Here is a 19894-nt window from a genome sequence, read left to right as displayed (position 1 = left end):
GAAACTAACTTCAGCTTGCAATCAAAATAAAGAAAATAGAACTCACCAGCCTCTAAAGATAAAGGGTAAAAAATAATCCTTATTGTTGTAATATCCTTAGATCACAATCAGTGTAATCCTACTCTGGGTCATCTTCCCTCACATTCTTGGGCTTACGCTGCATGTTTTCATGGAGAAGATGAGCGCGTCCACACCGCTGGATGGAGACTTCGCGCTGTCGGGTGATCAGGTGAGAGAAAGAATAACCTACGACTTTTCGACTCGTCCAAATGTACGTCGACTTGTGCAACGGAAGTTGACTTGTCGACTAGTCGACGTTTCTGTTAATGCCCTACTGCTGACACTCAGAGAACGGAAAACGCTGAGATGGAAATCTTTAGGTTACTTAACGTAACCCCGGTTCTCAGAGTAGCATGAGTGAGATGTCTCACTATGGGATACGCCCCCAGCGTATGCCTCAGAAGCATTTATCTCACTACGCCAATCCTGATTGGCTGGTGATCGCGACGCCCACCGAGGGTGGAGCCACCTACCCTTTAAGTAGCCTGCGTCATCCGCAGCGTCACTCAAAATACACCTCTTCTCGCTTCGCCCAGCAAGAAGGGCTGTCTGGTGAGACATCTCACTCATGCTACTCTGAGAACCGGGGTTACGTTAAGTAACCTAAAGTTCTCTTTCATAGCATTCGTTTCGATGTCTCACTATGGGATATGGAAACTCCCGTATTGCCAGACATGCTTATCTCGATCGACCACCAGCTCTCAGGAAAGGCCCTCCCCCCTGCCCTAAGAGAGCCCCGCAGTCAGTACTGCATGAGCCAGGCTCAGAGCAGGGATGTCCAACTTATAAAAGCGGACGAAGGTGAGTGGTGAAGACCAGCTCGCTGCTGCACAAATCTCCTGAATTGACACCCCTTTACACAGGGCCCAGGATGCAGCCAGGCCACGTGTAGAATGGGCCCGCAGGCCCACAGGGGCCTGAAGACCTTGACACGTGTAGGCCAGAGCGATCGCTCCCACAATCCAGTGGGAGAGCCGCTGCTTCGTGATGGGTCTGCCCCTGCAGGGGCGAGCCCAGGACACAAAGAGCTGGTCACCTTCCCGAAACCCCATTGTCCTGTCCATATAAATCCGCAAGGCACGGACTGGACACAGCATGTGCAGCCGCCGTTCTTCCAGAGAAGAAAATGGCGGTGGAGAAAATGCTGTAAGAACAATAGGAGAGCATGAGCCCACCACCTTGGGCACGAAGGCCAGGTGGGGCTTCAGTGACACCCTGGCATTCCCAGGGGCAAACTGAGTGCACGAGGAGTGCACTGAGAGTGCATGAATGTCACTAACACGCTTGGCAGAGGCCAAAGCTAGAAGCAGCGCTGTCTTCAGAGACAGATGCTTCAAGCTCACCTCCTCCAGTGGTTCAAACGGAGCTCTGGAGAGCCCATTTAAAACCACCGCCAAGTCCCATGGGGGCGCCAGCGGCCTGCAAACAGGAAGCAGCCTGCGTGCCCCTTTCATGAAACGGCAGACCAAAGGATGTGGCTGACCGTTTTTCCACCAAACCCCACATGGCACGCGGCAATTGCAGCCAGATACACCTTTATTGTGGAGAAGGCTTTACGTTTGTCAATCAAGTCCTGCAAGAATGACAAAACACCAACAGTGCACTGAAAGGAGATGTGTCCTTTTTCTGACACCACTCCTCAAACACCCTCCACTTACAGTCATAAAGAGACCTAGTGGAGGCTGCTCTAGCACTCTGAATAGTGTTAATCACATTCTGAGGGAGTCCAGCAGTATTTAAATTACACCACTCAGGGGCCAGGCCCAAAGAGCCAGGCGCTCCGGATGTGGGTGAAAAACTGCTCCCCCTGCCTGTGACAGCATGTCCCTGCGGAGGGGAAGCTGCCATGGCTGCCCCGACAGGAGCTGATAAACCTCCGCTAGCCAGTGCATGGCCGGCCACTGCGGAGCTATCAGAACCAGCGTGTGGCGATGCTCCCTGACTCTGTCCAGAGTCGGGGGAATCAAAGCCAACGGGGGAAAAGCATACAGGAGGACCGACGGCCAGACGTGCGCGAGCGCGTCCACGCCGAGCGGCGCACCTGGATCGCGTATTGAGAAAAACAGCGGACATTGCGCGTTCTCTCTCGACGCGAACAGATCCACGGCTCTGCCAAAGCGGGCCCACACCTGCTCCACGAGGGCTGGATGTAACATCCATTCCCCGTAGAGCGGCACCCCTGGACAACAGGTCCGCCCCCCGGTTCAGAGCCCCCGGGACATGGGTGGCTCTCAGAGACCGGAGGCGGACGCTGCTCCACAGGATCAGTCTGCGTGCCAGCATGTGTAATTGCCGGGAGCGCAGACCTCCGTGACGGTTGATATATGCCACCGTCGTCGTATTGTCCGTTCTCACCAGGACATGATGTCCCCTGAGAAGCGGGAGAAAGCGTCTCAGCGTGAGAAACACCGCCAAGAGCTCGAGGTAGTTTATGTGAGCGCGCTGGAGATCCTCGCTCCAGACGCCCCTCACGTAACGGTCCTCGCATACCACCCCAGCCCGACATGCTCGCGTCTGTGGTGATCACTTTCCGGGACAGGACGGGGCCCATAGGCACCCCTGTCACCAGAAAGCCGGGTGGCGCCAGCGACGCAGTGCCATTACGCATTGCGCACTGACCGCCCCTCCGTGCACCATGACGCACGGGATTCAGCCTGAGGGAACGCACCCACAGCTGAAAATCCCTCATGTAGACGGCCGAGCCGGACTACAAGGATGGCCGAAGCCATCAGGCCCAGTAGTCGGAGGCATAATCTGAAGGGGACCAGATTGCGCAGGGTGAAACGCGAGAGGCAGGCTCTGAAAGCGTTCACCCTCGCCGCTGACAGACGGGCCGTGAAGGACACCGAGTCGAGTGATAACCCCAGGAAGATTATTTTCTGCACTGGAGATAATACACTCTTTCCGAGTTTATCATAAAACCCAGGTCGATCAGGTGTTTTATGAGGATGTGCGTTTGCGCGATGGCGTCCTCTCTGGACCGTGCCAGGAGGAGCCAATCGTCCAGGTACGTGGCCAGCCTGATGCCCTGTCGCCGCAGCGGGGCAATGGCCGCTTCCGTACAACGCACAAACACCCTTGGGCTCAGAGATAACCCGAAGGGCAGCACTCTGTACTCGTAACAAACACCCTGAAAAGCAACCTCAGATATTTCCTGTGAGGAGGATATATCGGAATGTGGAAATATGCGTCTTTGAGGTCGACTGACGTGAACCAGTCGTTCCGACGCACCATACGCAGCAGGGATGCGTGTGTAGCATCCTGAACTGGTATGTTCTGAGGTATTTGTTCAGAGCCCGGAGATCCAGGATTGGGCGAATCCCGGTCCCTCCTCGTTTGGGGACCAGGAAATACCTGGAATAAAAGCCGCTCTGACATTGTCCGGGAGGCACCACGCATATTGCTCTCTTTTCCAATAGCGAGTGAATTTCCTCCTGGAGAACACGAGCTGACTCTCCGCGCGCCTGAGAATGCACTATACCAGAGAAACGAGGGGGACGGTGCAAACTGAAGCCTGTAACCCCGCGATATCGTTCTCAGACCCAGGCTGAGCTGGGGAGCGCGGCCCATCTCTCTGTCATCAGCAGAGTGATGTGACAGCGTCTGTCAGACCGCCTGTCACTGGAGACTCCATAAACGGTGTTATGGCGCCCCCTAGTGACAAGATGCGCAACCGGCGTGCGCCACTGCGCATGCGCCGGGTGTTAGTGCATTGACAGGCCGGTGCAGCTCCGGGACCGGAGACGGGACGTCACCCGCTCCGGAACCGGGACGACACCGAACTGTTTTGTTCTTGTTTTAATTGTGACTGCGCCCTACCTGTGGTCTGGATGCGGCAGTGGAACTTTTTATTAAACAAGAACTGTGAAGTGTGCTTTGTGACTTCGGGGAGCGCACGCAGTAGCGGGGACTCGTGGGCTCCGGAAATCGAACCAAGCACGCTGGGAAGAAAGACGGGTGGGGCTGCTGAACGTGCAGCCGGCACCGGTCTGAAGAAGGAGACCATCAGGTCGGCTTCTTCTTCTTCCTGGCCTGCGGACCTGCAGTCTGCGCGCTCTGTGACGGCGGCTGCTGTCGCTGCAGTGCCTTTCTGGGCCAGCCGGACCTCGCCTCCTGTCTGGGTGGACCAGCAGGGCAGGACGGGCTTTCGGCCGTGTGGGGATTTGAACTGCGGAAAGAAGGACGTGCCGTAGCCTGCGCGGCGCTCTGCCGCGGGCTGGGGCAGGTGGACGCTCGGCTTTGCGCGGGAGGCAGAGCTGGAGAGCTCATCCTCCCTCCTTCGCCTCGCAGCGCTGCTGCATTGAGGCGAGAGCGGAGCCAAAATGCCGTCTGGTGTGATCGGCATGTCCAACATGTCCTCCTTCTCTCTGTCCGATAGGTTAGACAGGTTGAGCCATCTGGCTCGCTCCTGCAACACCATCGTCCCCAGAGACTTACCCGTGGCCTGGACCGCACAGCGCTGCACGCGGAGGCAGATGTCCGTTATCACGGTAATCTCGTCCCACACCGCTGGGTCAGGTTTGGTCGCCATGTCCTCACAGCTCCGCTTGGTAAGCGGAGAGCATGGAGGAGACATTAAGCGCCCTGACAGCCAGCGCTGCTGCCCTGTAAGCCCGCTCAGTCATGGCGGACTGGACGCGGTCCTTTGGAGGGCAGCGTGGGATCCCTGGATGAAGCGGCCAGCCGCGGGTGCAAATGTGCAGCGACTAGCGGCTCCATAGGGGGCATACGGAGAATACCGAGCTTCTCCATGCCCTCGCAATCCAGGGAGGAAGCTCCGTGTATGGAGCTTTGCCGCTGAACGGGTCCTTCCATGAGGAGGACAACTCGTCGAGCAGCTCGGGGAAGACGGGGAGCAGCTGCTTAGCTGTCCTCGCAGCCTGAGGGAATTTCTTCCCTTCATAACGGGACCTGGTGGCTCCGTTATTGCTTCAGGCCAGGGGATGTTCAGCCGGGATGCAGCGCGTTTACACACGGCCTGCATGTCCATGCTGACAACGGAGGGAGCGGGCGCGCTTCCCTCCTCGTCCCCGAGGACAGCCTCAGCGCCTGGTGGCGGCTGAGCGGCAAGCTGAGCGGAGGGAATGAGGACATCGTCCTCACTCTCCTCCTCGGATATGAGGAGCTCCGAGATTGTCTCGTAGTCATCCTCATAGTCCAACTCCAAAACGTCTTCCGCGAGCGGATCGGGGCGGCTAGGTCCAGCTGGGAGCCCCAGCTGCCGCTAGCGCGCGGGCCGACAACCGCATCGTCACCTTCCTTCTCCCCGCTGGTGACAGGTGTGTCACCCGCAGGAATGAAGGGGTCCTGACCGGACGAGCTAGCTTGGCGTGCTAGGCGTCGCCGGAGACTCTTGGCGGTGAAGCGGGCGCAATGCTCGCAGGAGCCTGGGGCCTCGATAGCCTGCCGGGCGTGTTGCAGCCCGAGGCAAAAAGCAGACCTGGTGTGAGTCACGGCCGATATCTTATTGCCGCAGGCACAGAGCCGGGCCCCGGAGTCTCCATCTCCTCTGGTGAGGCTGGGCGTCCATCATAAGTTAGCTGGAGCTAACCTGAGGCGCCGGAATTAGCTGGTGCTAATTCAGGAGAACGGATTAGCTGGTGTGCTAAACCGCCTCACCTTTCCGTGGTGTGGTCAGGCAGTGGACTCTCCAGGCTATGGTGAAGGCTGGAGGGTCGCGAAGTAGCAGCTAGCGCTCGGCGATGGAGCAGAAAAAGCTCCGTCTGTGAACAGTTAAGCTAGCTGTTACTGAGGATGGAGATATGCTATTCGAAGCGAGAAGAGGTGCTTGAGTGACGCTGCGTGGATGACGCAGGCTACTTAAAGGGTAGGTGGCTCCACCCTCGGTGGGCGTCGCGATCACCAGCCAATCAGGATTGGCGTAGTGAGATAAATGCTTCTGAGGCATACGCTGGGGGCGTATCCCATAGTGAGACATCGAAACGAATGCTATGAAAGAGAACCCCAAACAGCAGAGTGGACACCACCAACCACTGAAACGTTGAAGTTTCCATCATCACACATTAAAACAGTTCTCCAGCTCCCCTTCAGTAAAATGGGAATTCTGGACAGTTTTCAGTCTGCTTCCAGGATTGGATCAGATCCGGTTTTCCTCATAGACAATCTCCAGGACAACATTATGACTGAAACCCCCTCATGGGCCCTGCTGGTCTGTGTGGTGGTGAGAACAGTGAAGAGGAAGTCTGTGTCATTCTTTTTGGTTTAATCTCAGCAAGGTTTGCTTTCTGGCTTTGGTATTTTGTATCCTGTAGTTTATACACTGGTGTAGTTTATGAACATCAAATCTCTTAGTTGTTTTTCTGTCACTGTGAACATGTGAACAGTGAAACAGTAAGATACTCATTTATGGCGCACACACACACACACACACACACACATATGCTGAGTCATCGCACACCTGTGTGTAACACAGTGGAGGAATTGCAGCTCCGTTGTTAGGCACAGATATGAACTGAACACAAACAAAATGTAAACACTCTTCTCTCGTCTCCTGCTGTTCCCAGAAGTCACATAATTTCTGATAAATCACGTGATACCAGAGGCTGTTTTGTTGTCATGCATGAAGGCATATAGTCAAAGGTGGACAACTGTATCTGTTGCTTATTCTGAGTCATTTATCCTGGATCCTGCAGCAGGACCCTGCTCTTCTCACAAGTCCAGAGTTGGGTATGTAACGACAAGTAACGAGCGTTACAAGTAGTTAAATTACTTTTGATGGGAATGAGTAGTGTAACGGCACTACTCCTTCTAGATTGGTAGTTAAAGTAGCGTTACAAATGAAACGCTACGATCGTTACTTTTACAATGACTGCAAATAGAGCAATCAAAATATTATTTAAGCGGAGTTTTTTTTTTTTTTATTACCACCAGTAGATGAAACGGTGGTCATACGAGCAACTACTCGCTATCTCTTCAGGGTCAGGGCTAATGGAACCGTCAAAGTAAAACTGGTTGCCTTATATAAATCTGTGCCCCACTGACAACACTGCACTCCCTCCTACTGTAAATGCCCCTTTTAAATGAATACTCCGAAGATTAGGGACCCACGCCCTTTCCCTATCAATGACAAAGTTAGACAAGCTCATAAATACCTGTGTCTCTGGTTCCCAGCTGTTAGCATCGTCGTAGCTTAGCTCGAAGCTTAGCTGGAAGTCAATCAGAGCCGGACTACGCAAATGGACAAAATACTCCTTCCAGTGGTCCAGGGGACGGCGTATTAGCACGTGAAGTAAATCCGAATGGTTATAAAACATTGAAAAGACGTGTTTTCTTTTCAATCCGTTAAAAAAAACTGTTTTGATACACACAGATCTGCGCATGCGCAGTGCTCCACGGAAGGATATAAGGGAGCACACTGTGCAGTAACGAGTAGTGTAAATTCGTTACTATTTCCATGGAGTAATCAAGTAGTGTAAGGCACTACTTTTTTCAAAAGTATCTAGTAACGGGTAACTCTTTACTTTTTTGAGTAACAGACCCCAACTCCGCACAAGTCACATCATTTCTGATAAATCACATGATAAAACCACACACACACACAGACACACAGACACACACACACACACACACAGACACACACACCACACACACACACACACACACATACACACACACACACCACACACACACACACACACACACCACACACACACACACACACACACAGTGAAGAGGAAGTCTGTCATTCGTTTTGGTTTAATCTCAGCAAGGTTTGCCTCCTGGCTTTGATATTTTGTATTGTGTAGTTTATACACTGGTGTAGTTTATGAACACCAAATCTCTTAATCTGAGTTGTTTTTGTGTTACTGTGAACATGTGAACAGTGAAACAGTAAGATACTCACACACACACACACACACACACACACACACACACACACACACACACACGCACAGTCTTGTATTTCTATCCTTGTGGAGACCGTCCATTGACTCCCATTCATGTCTAGCCCCTAACCCTGACCCTTACCCTAACCCTAACCCACACCCAACAAAGCCTAACCCTAAAGAAATGTTTTTGCACTTTTACTTTTTTCAGTAACAACAACATGGTCAAGAAACACTGTTTCTCTACTTAGGACCGGAAAAAGGTCCCCACAAGGCACGTCGTTCCACGTTTTGCTATCCTTGTGGGGACATTTGGCCCCGACAAGGATAGAAATACAAGCACACACCACACACACACACACGCATATGCTGAGTCATCACACACCTGTGTAACACAGTGGAGTAACTGCCGTTCCGTTGTTAGGCACAAATATCAACTGCACAAAAAAAACAATTTAAACACTCTTCTCGTCTCCTGGTGTTCCCAGAAGTCACATCATTTCTGATAAATCACGTGATACCAGAGGGTGTTTTGTTGTCATGCATGAAGACATGCAGTTATAGGTGGACAACTGTGTCTGTTACTTGTCATTTATCCTGGATCCTGCAGCAGGACCCTGCTCTTCTCACAAGTCACATCATTTCTGATAAATCACATGACAACTGGTGTTTTTTCATGAACGGTAGCATGCAGTCAAAGGTCACGTGGTTTTAAAAATTAATCGCATAGGTGGACAACTGCATCTGATTTTTCTACTAAATATAAAGATGTTGATAATGATGACATGACTGACCCTTTAATCTCTCCCTCTCCTGCTCCTTGTTTGCTCTCCAGTCTTCACCCTGACTTGTCTGCACCTGTAGTTTTTTGTCCTTCAGGACTCTGCAGTCCTTCTCATAATCGGGCCACGGCTGCAGAGATCACTCTCTCTTCCTGGATTCCTCTCTCTGCCAGTGAGAGCTGCTGTCTGTTGAACTCAGGATGTGGTGTGAGGTGTGGACCGAGGGATTTTGGGGAATCCTTCAAATCATTCTCACTTATCTACTTCCTCCTTCTTTGGGTTCTGGAGTTGGTGCCACTGCTGTTCCTATTTTGGGACGAAGCTTCTTTAGTGTTTATGTATTCTCTTCTGAGTTCAGAGACAGTGAAGCCTGGTTTAACTACATAACATTTTCTTTGGCACAACTTTGTCTCAACTTCCTCCACAATTGTGATCATTTATATGAGTTTTGTTGTTTAATAAGCCTTTTTTTTCTTTGAGTCACATCTGCTCCTCTGACTCAATGCTAAGTTAGATTTTCATGGTTATCTCTCCTTGTCACCTTTCCACCAAAGGAGAAATAATGGAAAAACAAACACACACGACTGGCTTCATGAGTTTATAATTGCCCATTTTATAACTTCACTGACAGGTTTTTATTGACTTCTGCATTGACATTAGTTACACACCTCCTTTCCACTGGCCTCTCTAGTTTACAGGAGGAACTGATGGCACTTAGTTCCTGAGTCCTCCTGACCCCCCTGTTTCCACCCTGGCTCCATGCATGGGCGTGGCTTTATCAGTTTGATCTCTTGCCCTGTAACACCATCTGCTTCTGCTGTGAAAATGTTTGGAATCTGTTGTTGTAATTGTCTGAATTAGCATTGAGTCAGATGAGCAGATGTGACTCAAAGAAAAAAGCTGATGCGTGATCCAGACGCAGTGGCTCTGTGTGTGTGTGTGTGTGTGTGTGTGTGTGTGTGTGTTCTTGTATTTCTATCCTTGTCGGGGCCAAATGTCCCCACAAGGATAGCAAAACGTGGAACGACGTGCCTTGTGGGGACCTTTTTCCGGTCCTAAGTAGGAGAAACAGTGTTTTCTTGACCATGTTGTTGTTACTGAAAAAAGTAAAAGTGCAAAAACATTTCTTTAGGGTTAAGCTTTGTTGTGGTGTGGGTTAGGGTTAGGGTAAGGGTCAGGGTTAGGGGCCAGACATGAATGGGAGTCAATGGACGGTCCCCAAAGGATAGAAATACAAGACTGTGCGTGTGTGTGTGTGTGTGTGTGTGTGTGTGTGTGTGTGTGTGTGTGTGTGTGTTGTAGCTGTTGCTGCTCTGAAATCATCAAATCTCTCACTGACAGAATGAGAAGGCAACAAATACAAGACTACAACAGAGTCCTCTGGACAAAACAACAGGAAGCAGTGTTTCTGTCCATTATTCTGTGCAGAAGTGTGAACCTTCATTCATGAAACTCAAAAAGACGACCTCTGCTGACATGCGATTTATTAGAAATAGTCTGACTGCTGAGAACACCGGGACAGGAGGAAGTGTTGAGGTGTGGTGTTTGTATGAGGGGCCGTATGAGACATAATTCATTCTGGCCCTCTCACATACAATGATCTCCTTGCACATACATATATTGTCACGATGAGAATATATGTATGTGCAAGGAGACTATATGTGTGTGAGAGGGCCAGAATGAATTATGTCTTGCACGGCCTTCTCATATGATTGTGTTCAGATTGTATTTATGTGTGTGTGAGTGGTTCATGTGGATGTGCAGCAGACTCCTGTGCTCACACAATGAACTAAACACCCCCACGCGCCGCCGAGCACACACACACACACCACACACACACACACACACACACACACACACACACACACAACACACACACACCTGTGTGTGTTCCAGTGGAGTCATTGCAGTTCCGTTGTTGGGCACAGATATGAACTGAACACATCTCCTGGTGTTCCCAGAGGTCACATCATTTCTGATAAACCATGTGTCACATCTCCTCGGGGCTCGGGGAATGTCAGAAAAAGTTCCGGGCGTGGCCTGCCCCGGCTCACATACACCTGCCGCTTTACCAGATCATCAGCCGCCGTGCCAGCAAGCGCTCCGACGGGAGCTGAGGCGACATCAACAACAACGCCCGTGATGCTGGAGGCAGCAGGGCCTCAGCTGCTGCCTCACCGCAGCCCTTCCTCTTCCTGGAGAGAGAGAGGAGGAAGAGGGAGGCCAAGCTCAAGGCCAAGTTCGGCAGCTTTGGTCAGAAGGCTGAGCAGCATGCCTTCAGAGCGAGGCCCATGCCCAGCTCGGTCTACGGCAGCAGAGGCGGCTCCAAGGCTTCAGGCCACGACTGCAAGCCTCAAAGCATCTGCACGGCGGAGAGGGAGGTCACAGAGGGTCAGAGTGAGACCAGCTCCGACCTGGAGGCAGACCTGAGCCACTCAGACACCCTTCCTGAGTCCTGCAAGCCTCCGAGGTGTTCCTCGTCCTCCAAGCCCGTGAAGAAGCAGATCGAGCTGTCCATTGAGCTGGTGAAGGAGGGCGAGTGGACCCACAGTGACCCGCCCACAGCCGCCTGCTGCTCGCCGCCGCAGCCGAACGCACCGGCACTTCTGCTCTGTAACCAGAGTGACTACATCAGCGTGTGAGAGCGAAAGCTCAAACTGAGAGAACCGCTGTATCTAAGCTGTGAATGTAGTAGAGCCATTTTCCTGCCAAAAAAGTCTTCGTGGTCAATAATACATACTGTACTAAGCACATAGACAGTTTGGTGTTCTGTAGCAAGTTATATGGTATTTTTTTAATAATAAACTTGATGGAATATTGACTAAGACTTGTTTTTGACTGAGGCCTGGTTCGGATGACAGCATTTAAGCAAAAACAGGAAACGGCACTCAAAGCCACTGTCTGGCAGAACTCATTCACAACAAGTTGCAGTAAAAAAAAAAAAAGGTTAAACAGGTTCCAAGCAAACTGAGGAAAGGTTTTCAAAAAGGTGAGGTGACACAAAAAACATTCTTCCTTCAATTTTCCTTTGATTCTGGTACCACAGTATTTTAAAATGTGCTGCAATATTGCACAAAATACCATCACTAACCTGAGTGATACATATAGAACAACCCAGACTAAATACAATAATCTCTTCTCTCTTTCCATTTAATTCACCTCACCATAATGAGTGATGAGTCAGGAGATTCCTTCAAAAAGTAAAATATGCACGTATCAGGAGAGGTCTCTCCTCATTCTACCCCCTCCCACATGAAAATAAGGTGATAACACTGGACGCCCTGAAGTTACCCCTCCTGTGCTTCCTGTGCCGTCTGAGCGGAGGAACGTTGGGCTGCAGTTTGGCAGTCAGCGCGGAGACACCCGCCACTCCTACACCCACGGCTATAAATACGAGCCTCTCATTCAGACAGAGCAGCAGAACAGGACTTTTCTTTATCTGAGTAGCACCGATGGAAGCCAAGAACCTTCTGCCTCTGCTTGGTAAGTCCCCCCCCTGATTACAGTCCCACACGACCCGTTTACTGCAGTGCTTTATTGTTACTATTGTTATCATTAAATTCTTATTCGAAATCAGTTCCTACACCGAGGGCAGAGTTGGATTTTATTAAATATAAATGTAAGTTCCCTCTGATCGGAGGACAAATATAAACGGTAACGAGGTGCATCACACGCTGAGGTTTGACAAGCTTAGTCAAAAAGGGGAGGAAAATAAGGGGGAAAAAAAGAAATGACAGGGATAAAGATGTGTCTAGTGACATTAAAAGCAGGGACACCGCCTCTCTTTGCAGCATTTCATTAAATCAAACTCCACGAAACGCAAATCAGCGACACACACCGTGTGCTGCCGGAGGGCGCCCCGCCGGTGAGCTTCCAGCGCAGCCCTCCTCGGCCTCGGTGTGTGAATCCAGACGTGACACTCCAGCTATGCTCTTCCCCGTTTATCTCTCGTGGTTGTAGGACGTTTCGAGGGAAGCGCGTCTCGGTTTGTAGTGAGCACATGAGTCACGTGCCGAACGGAGAGCGGCAGGAGTCGCTGCTGGGTGGTGGGAGCGCTCTTTACGTCAGCGCGTCGACTGGTGCAAGCTTCACGCACAACGAGTAAATGTGACCCGTTCTATTTTTTTCCCCATTTCTTTTCTTCCCCGCTTGCTCTGTAACTGTGTGCTGTAATGCTGCATGGGTTGGATGAAAAAAAAAACTGCTTCCTGATAAGTAACCACGCCCCCTGATGATGGGGAAAAAAGACAGAACCAACTGCAACATCTCACTGAGGCGCACTTGGAAATACTTTAAGCTCCTTAGTCCAAACAAAGCATGTTAGATGTTAGGCAGAGATAACGTGAGAGTGTGTGTCCAGTCATTATGATATCAGACTATGTCTCTTTTCACAAAGACAGTGTTTCTAATGATGGAATTTTGTCCTTCTTGTCTCATTTTCACAGTTGGATTTCTTCAGTTTTGCTACACGCAGGCTGATGATCTCCTCTGCAATGTCACTCAGACTGCTGAAGGGACATTATATACTGTGCAGCAGTTTGATACAAGCCGGAATTTTTTTTGGACCAATGCTACTGTAAGTTTTTTTCAATTTTTATTGCCGTTTCCTGATTTCATACAACTGAAGGAGAATATTTATTGATACTTTCCATTGTGCAATATGTTGTACATGGAAGTAAAACATTTTTGTCACAGTTTGGCATTTGAAAGAAAGTAAACCTAAAAATATGACACAGAAGGAGCCCTACAGAAAAATTAAAACCCTCATATACCATAAAAACTATCATACACCCTGTTGGAAGAATCATGTTTGGTGCAGCAGTTTTTCTGGACGATGTGCATGTTGAACCTGAGTTGTGTCTGAGAGAAAGCCTGAATCACAACATGTGCTAAATGTAAAATATGCAGCTTCTGCACACACTGCTTTATAAAGCCTTATTTTAGGAATCTGCAGGGAAAGTGTTGATACATTACTGCACACAAACAACCAGCATCTGAAAAGACCTTTCAGAAGCTCCACTTGTCACACAGATCCTGAGGTAAACATTAGGTTTAGAAAAACCAGTGATATGAAGTGAACCGTCAGTCTCATCATTTCCTCTTGGACTTTAGGATCACAACCTGGCCTTACAGGATGAAGAGCAGTTCGACAAGGCGGAGCAGGTGGTGAACTACAACAAAACACATCTCCTTCTGAAGGAGTGTGAGGAGGTGGTCTCCGCAAAACAACCGACTCTCAGGTATCCACAGCGAACGCATAAAGCTGCTCTCTGACACACATTTCATTGAGTCTATGGAGAATTCTGCTGTGTGTTTTGAACTGAATCTTTCTGCTGAGCTTTGGACAACAGTCTGAATGTTTTGTTTTCTGTCTTTTTAGGGAGAAGATCACACAGCAAAGTGTTCCAGTGAGTATCTGTTTGCTAATTATGAGAGAGCAGTGATGTGTTGGTGACTCCTGTCAGACCCTCAGCAAGAGAACTGAAATGTCCACACAAGCAGACCAGAAGGAGGTTTTTAATGAAGTGGAGGTTCAAGAAGAAAAAGATCCATTCCTTCAAGACAATAGTGAGAAGAACAAGAGTCAGAAGAAGGAGCCAGAGTCCTGACTCAAAAGAAGACAGACGGTGGACATTCATCTTTCCTTCTGTCCTGACCATCGAGTTCTTGATCACCTCAAACTGCTCTGTCACCTGTGGAACCTTTTATAGAAAGTGTGTGACTTTCCAAATCATGTCCAATCAGCTGAATTTACCACAGATGGACTCCATCGAAGCTTTAGAACATCTTAAAGAGGATCAGTGGAAACAGGAAGAAGCTGAGCTCAGTTCAGAGCTTCATGACAAAGGCTGTGAAAGAAGTGAAGCTCAGTGCAGGCTATCAAACAGGAAGTGGTCATGTGACATGAGATGCTCAGACAGGAGCAGTAAGATCAGGGAAGATGGAAGAACCTGAAGACACCTTGAAAACAATCAAACAAGAGAAAAGTGATCTACTGAGTTATTGTATCATGTAAAGTTTGAGTCTAATGTGACCTCTCTCTTTTTTCCAGCCATTTGCCTTGAGATGCTGCCTGAACCAGCAGGAGGAGGTAATAAACTGAGTTGTGGATTTTTAAGATTCATTAAAAGTGGTGAGAAAGGTTGACCTGAAGCCTGACTCACTCACTGTTTGCTGATTTTGTTGTCTCAGTCAAGAGGATAAAGACAGGTTAGTTTGACCCTACTGATGATGTGTTGTTGCAATAGTAATCCTGCTCTGAGAAACAGTGGATTGTTGTTGTAACCTTCTGTTGCCATTGTGTGATCAGATATGTAACACTTCCCTGTGTGTGTGTTTAGATTGATATGTGCTTAATTAATCAATGTTTGAACTGACTGTTCTCATTACAGCATTACCAAACAGTGTTATGAAGTCTGAATACAGCATTTTCTCTCTGAAGAGCAAAAGAAAAAAATGATTTACAGATACATCTGTAGAAACAGGATGCAGGGAACCTTCACTGGAACCCCCTGGTTTTTATTTGTGGACTTAAGTGTCTCTGTTGTGGTCTTGTGATATTTCTTTTTTGTCACAGCTTTAACGTTGGCAGACCATTGATGTACAATAAGAAGGTTAGTGAATATGTTGCTCTTTGTTCTGTTAACAGGGCGTTTTGGGATCTCTTTGAGCCTTGGACTCCTGCTGGCCGTGGTCGTGGTTGCAGTTGTGGTTTTGGTCATCGTCTACCGCAGCAAAACACACAAAGCTCAGCTGCACAGGTTTGTTAATCTCATCAGGATATTTTGAAATCTTTATTTCTATCCTGTCTTTTGAATAATTGTTTTATTTTTTTTATTATATTTTTTTTGCATCTGCAGCAAGGTTGGTTTCAGAAAGGTGCAGGATGAACCCAATAAGCAGGATCTGGAGGCTGACCGTGGCTGAAAACCAGGTTTTCTCCTTCACTGTGAGGATTCATCCCATTCCAACCTGCTGCAAGATTATTATAGCTCGACTTGTCCTTATAATCCAGATTTTATTCACTTTACTCTTCACTGCTTGGTGTCATTTTAGCATTTTTGTTCTTTTCTAAAAACTTGTTTATCCAAAATTTCAGGAACAGTGTGCCTTCAGCCGTCTCTTATTTCCTGTGATTTAACCCAAATTCGTGTCAAAGATGATTTAAAGCCTTTATCAGACAAGAGAACACATTACAGAATGTCCTTTCTCTCCCCAAATAACCATGAATATTTAAGGAACACTGAAAAAGAGCATTATGATACATTACATGTGTTCTGCTTATGAAGGACTTAAAAAAGGTCTAAATAATAACAAATCATGTCAGTTCTGCCTTAAAACTAACATATGACAGAAACACTGATGTGGTGTTATCCTCTGGGCTTTGACTGCCACAAGTCTCTGTTTGGGTCATTTTAACCAACATTGTTTTCAATAATGTAATGGAGAAACTGTTCTGATATATATTTAGCAGAATTAGTTTCTATCAGGTGTTTTGATACACTGGAAAGGCAATCTTTACTCCTCAGGTTTCTCTTTATTTTTATTCAGATTTAATGTTTGTCTGAGTCACAGCACATTTGAAAAATATTATTATTATTAATAATTTCATTTATTTATTTTTGATGTCAGTCATTAGAATTTGTCTAATATATAGGTTGGTTGTGCTTTCAGAATATTTATATTAATATATACTGTATTGTTTATCTTCAGTGGATAAACTTCTCTTGACTGTTGCTTCCAAATATGTCCAGGTAGAAGACATGAAAACCTGTAAAATTTGGCTGTAAGAAATCTGATGAAAACATCTGTTTGCTCTGAGACGCTCAGATCTTTTCCATAAATTCAACAGCGCAGTGTTGAATGCAAGCTGTGTTGGAACAGCTTGAATCCTGAATGTAATTGCACAGTCTGTAGTTATTGGAGGAATTCGGTGCACAAAGGTTCTTCAGACTGTGGAAGCTGATGGACTCTCTGCAGCACCAGTGCGTGCCCTTTGAGAACCCAAACACACATCTGCCTTTTGGCCTCAAACCTGAGATTATGCTGATGAAGAAATCTGCTGTGGAAGCTGTTTGACTGTGATTTAGCTTCAGAGTGTGAGCTTTAAATGTCCTGGAGCATTCAGGAAAGTCACTTTATTCTTTACTTTGCACAGAAACACAACTTCTATTACTAATAAAAATAATAATAGTATCCTTTTCAGGTCAACTTGCAATAAAATAGCTTCTATATCTTATTATGATTGAATATATCGCTATACACAGTGATGCATTAGTGTCATATATTCATACATACCCTAAATCAAAGTATATATGTGACTGGATGAATGCAGAATATTTCTGGTGATTCCAGAAGGAGGGATTCTTCACAGACTGGAATAGGAGGGTGAGCGCGCTCGTATAAAAGTGGAAGTAAGCAGATCACACTTCCAGAAAGAGGAGTTTCGTCTTTCAAAGAATTCCTCGACAGCAGCCACCTGCCAACAACTGTAACTTGTTGATTATGAGTCAGGTGCTAAAACGCTCTCTCACCTTTTCTCTCTCAGTCTCTGTTTCAGATTTAGAGTCAGGAACTCGAGTTCCACCGAGGGTCATGAGAGGTCACTGCTTTAGTAGCTTTAATCTCAATCCAGGAGGATTTTTTTTTCCCCCTTGTCCTGTTCAGCAGGTGGGGCGTGCAATATTGTATGATTGTAGCCTTTTACTATCTGAACAGATTTTAATCCAGGAGGAATTAACCGAAAACTATTCAAGCAGAAGGGGAGAATCTGCAGAGCGGGGATCTATCTATCTATCTATCTATCTATCTATCTATCTATCCCACAAGATCCAACCATGATGATATATTTAATAATGAAACTCAGTATTTATGCAGTTATATTTATGAAATATATTTTACTATTTATTATTTGATAACTAATGAAGAGACACTTAACGATGCAAAAATCAGAATTGCATTGAAGGTGTTGTTGCTTTTGACCTGTGAATTTATACATATATATATATATTATAGAAACATTCAAATGTGCCTTAACAACACAGTGATCATTGAAAGGAGTAAAACTCAGTTTTATTTCACTGCTGACTCAATTTTGTTTGGATGAGTTTATAAATTTATCTGAATAGAGATGTGGAACATGTCTGCATTGGATTGTCTTTTTTATCTTTATGCTTTCTGTTATTCTTTCTCACTCTTTCATCTCAGTTTGCCTTCATGATGAATCTTGATGTTTTGTCGCTCTGCTGAAAATGAAAAGGACCAATAAATGTTTCTCTTTTGACCTTGAGTCTTTTCTTTTGGACGGTAACATGTTGGGTGGGGGTGGGTGGGTCAGACAAGTCTTGTGACTGATGACTCAGATGTTTGCAAAAGCTTGTAGGTACGTGCCACCTGCATGTGTGCACAGAAAGGATTGAATAAAATATGAAAGAGAACAAATTCTTTCACACAAAAATGAGAACTGCATTTAAACAGTAACAAAAACTCATCCTCATCTCTTTTACATCTTGTAACTTGACACCGTCTCTTACACTGCTCCACATTTTCTCTTTGCGCCGACGCTTCAGACACTAAGTAGTAAAACCACCATGAGATGAACAAGTTTTATCATGACGATAATACACCTGAACCAGATCATGGTTCATCTTTCATTTCAACTGTATCAATCTTTATCAATCTTTAATTTCTAACTTCTTTAGACTGAGACACTGGATCATGTGTGATCCAGTCGCAATGGCTGTGTTGTGTGTGTGGTGTGTGTGGGTGTGTGTGTTGTGGCTGTGGCTGCTCTGAAATCATCAAATCTCTCACTGACAGAATGAGAAGAATGTTCAGATTGTATTTTTGTGTGTGAGTGGTTCCTGTGTTATGCAGCAAACTCCTGCCTGTTCCTTTGCTCACAGAATGAACACACACACCACACACACACAACACACACACACACACACGCTGAGTCATCACACACCTGTGTGTGTCACAGTGGAGTAACTTAGTTAGTTAGTTAATAGTTGAACTAACTAACTAGTTACTGTAGTTCCATTGTCTGGCACAAACATGAACTGAACAAATAAACAATTTAAACACTCTTCAATCATCTCCTCGTGTTCCCAGAAGTCACATCATTTCTGATAAATCACATGACAACTGGTGTTTTTTCATCAACTCTAGCATGCAGTCAAAGGTCATTTGGTTTTAAAAAAAATGAATCACACAGGTGGACATCTGTTATTTCTTCTAAATATAAAGATGTTGATAATGATGACATGACTGACCCTTTTAATCTCTCCCTCTCCTGCTCCTCTGTTTGCTCTCCAGTCTTCACCCTGACTTGTCTGCACCTGTAGTTTTTTGGCCTTCAGGACTCTGCAGTCCTTCTCATAATCGGGCCACGGCTGCAGAGATCACTCTCTCTTCCGGATTCCTCTCTCTGATAGTGAGAGCTGCTTTCTGTTGAACTCAGGATGTGGTGTGAGGTGTGGACCGTGGGCTTTTGGGGAATCCTTTACATTCTCACTTATCTACTTCCTCCTTCTTTGGGTTCTGGAGTTGGTGCCACTGCTGTTCCTACTTTGGGACGAAGCTTCTTTAGTGTTTATGTATTCTCTTCTGAGCTCAGAGACAGTGAAGCCTGGTTTAACTACATAACATTTTCTTTGGCACAACTTTGTCTCAACTTCCTCCACAATTGTGATCATTTGCACAAGTTTTGTTTGTTTAATAAGCTATGTTGTTCGAGTGACATCTGCTCCTCTGACTCAATGCTAAGTTAGATTTTCATGGTTATCTCTCCTTGTCATCTTTCCACCAAAGGAGAAATAATGGAAAAACAAACACACACGGCTGGCTTCATGACTTTTTAATTGCCCATTTTATAACTTTACTGACAGGTTTTTATTGACTTTTGCAGTGACATTAGTGACACACCTCCTTTCTGTTGGCCTCTCTAGTTTGCAGGAGGAACTGATGGCTCTTGGCTCCTGAGTCCTCCTGACCCCCCTGTTTCCACCCTGGCTCCATGCATTAATTAGACTGAGATACAGGATCATGTGTGATCCAGACACGGTGGCTTTGTGTGTGTGTGTTGTAGCTGTTGCTGCTGTCACACCAGTCGGTGTGGACGGCTCTGAAATCATCAAATCTCTCACTGAAAGAAGGAGAGGGCAACAAGTAAGACTGCAACAGCTCTGGACAAAACAACAGGAA

The 19894-nt window shown here is 47.0% G+C and overlaps 1 pseudogene; it reads right to left on the bottom strand.

Annotated features, from left to right (window-relative positions):
• Positions 1-785: 785 nt before the first annotated feature.
• On the bottom strand, positions 786-2668 carry LOC115399235 (uncharacterized; annotated as a pseudogene).
• Between the last annotated feature and the right edge of the window lie 17226 nt (positions 2669-19894).

Source organism: Salarias fasciatus, chromosome 13, assembly GCF_902148845.1.
Source record: "Salarias fasciatus chromosome 13, fSalaFa1.1, whole genome shotgun sequence".
Lineage (NCBI taxonomy): Eukaryota > Metazoa > Chordata > Actinopteri > Blenniiformes > Blenniidae > Salarias > Salarias fasciatus.
Note: the sequence above shows the minus strand (reverse complement) of the source record. Positions and strands in the feature narration are given on the sequence as shown.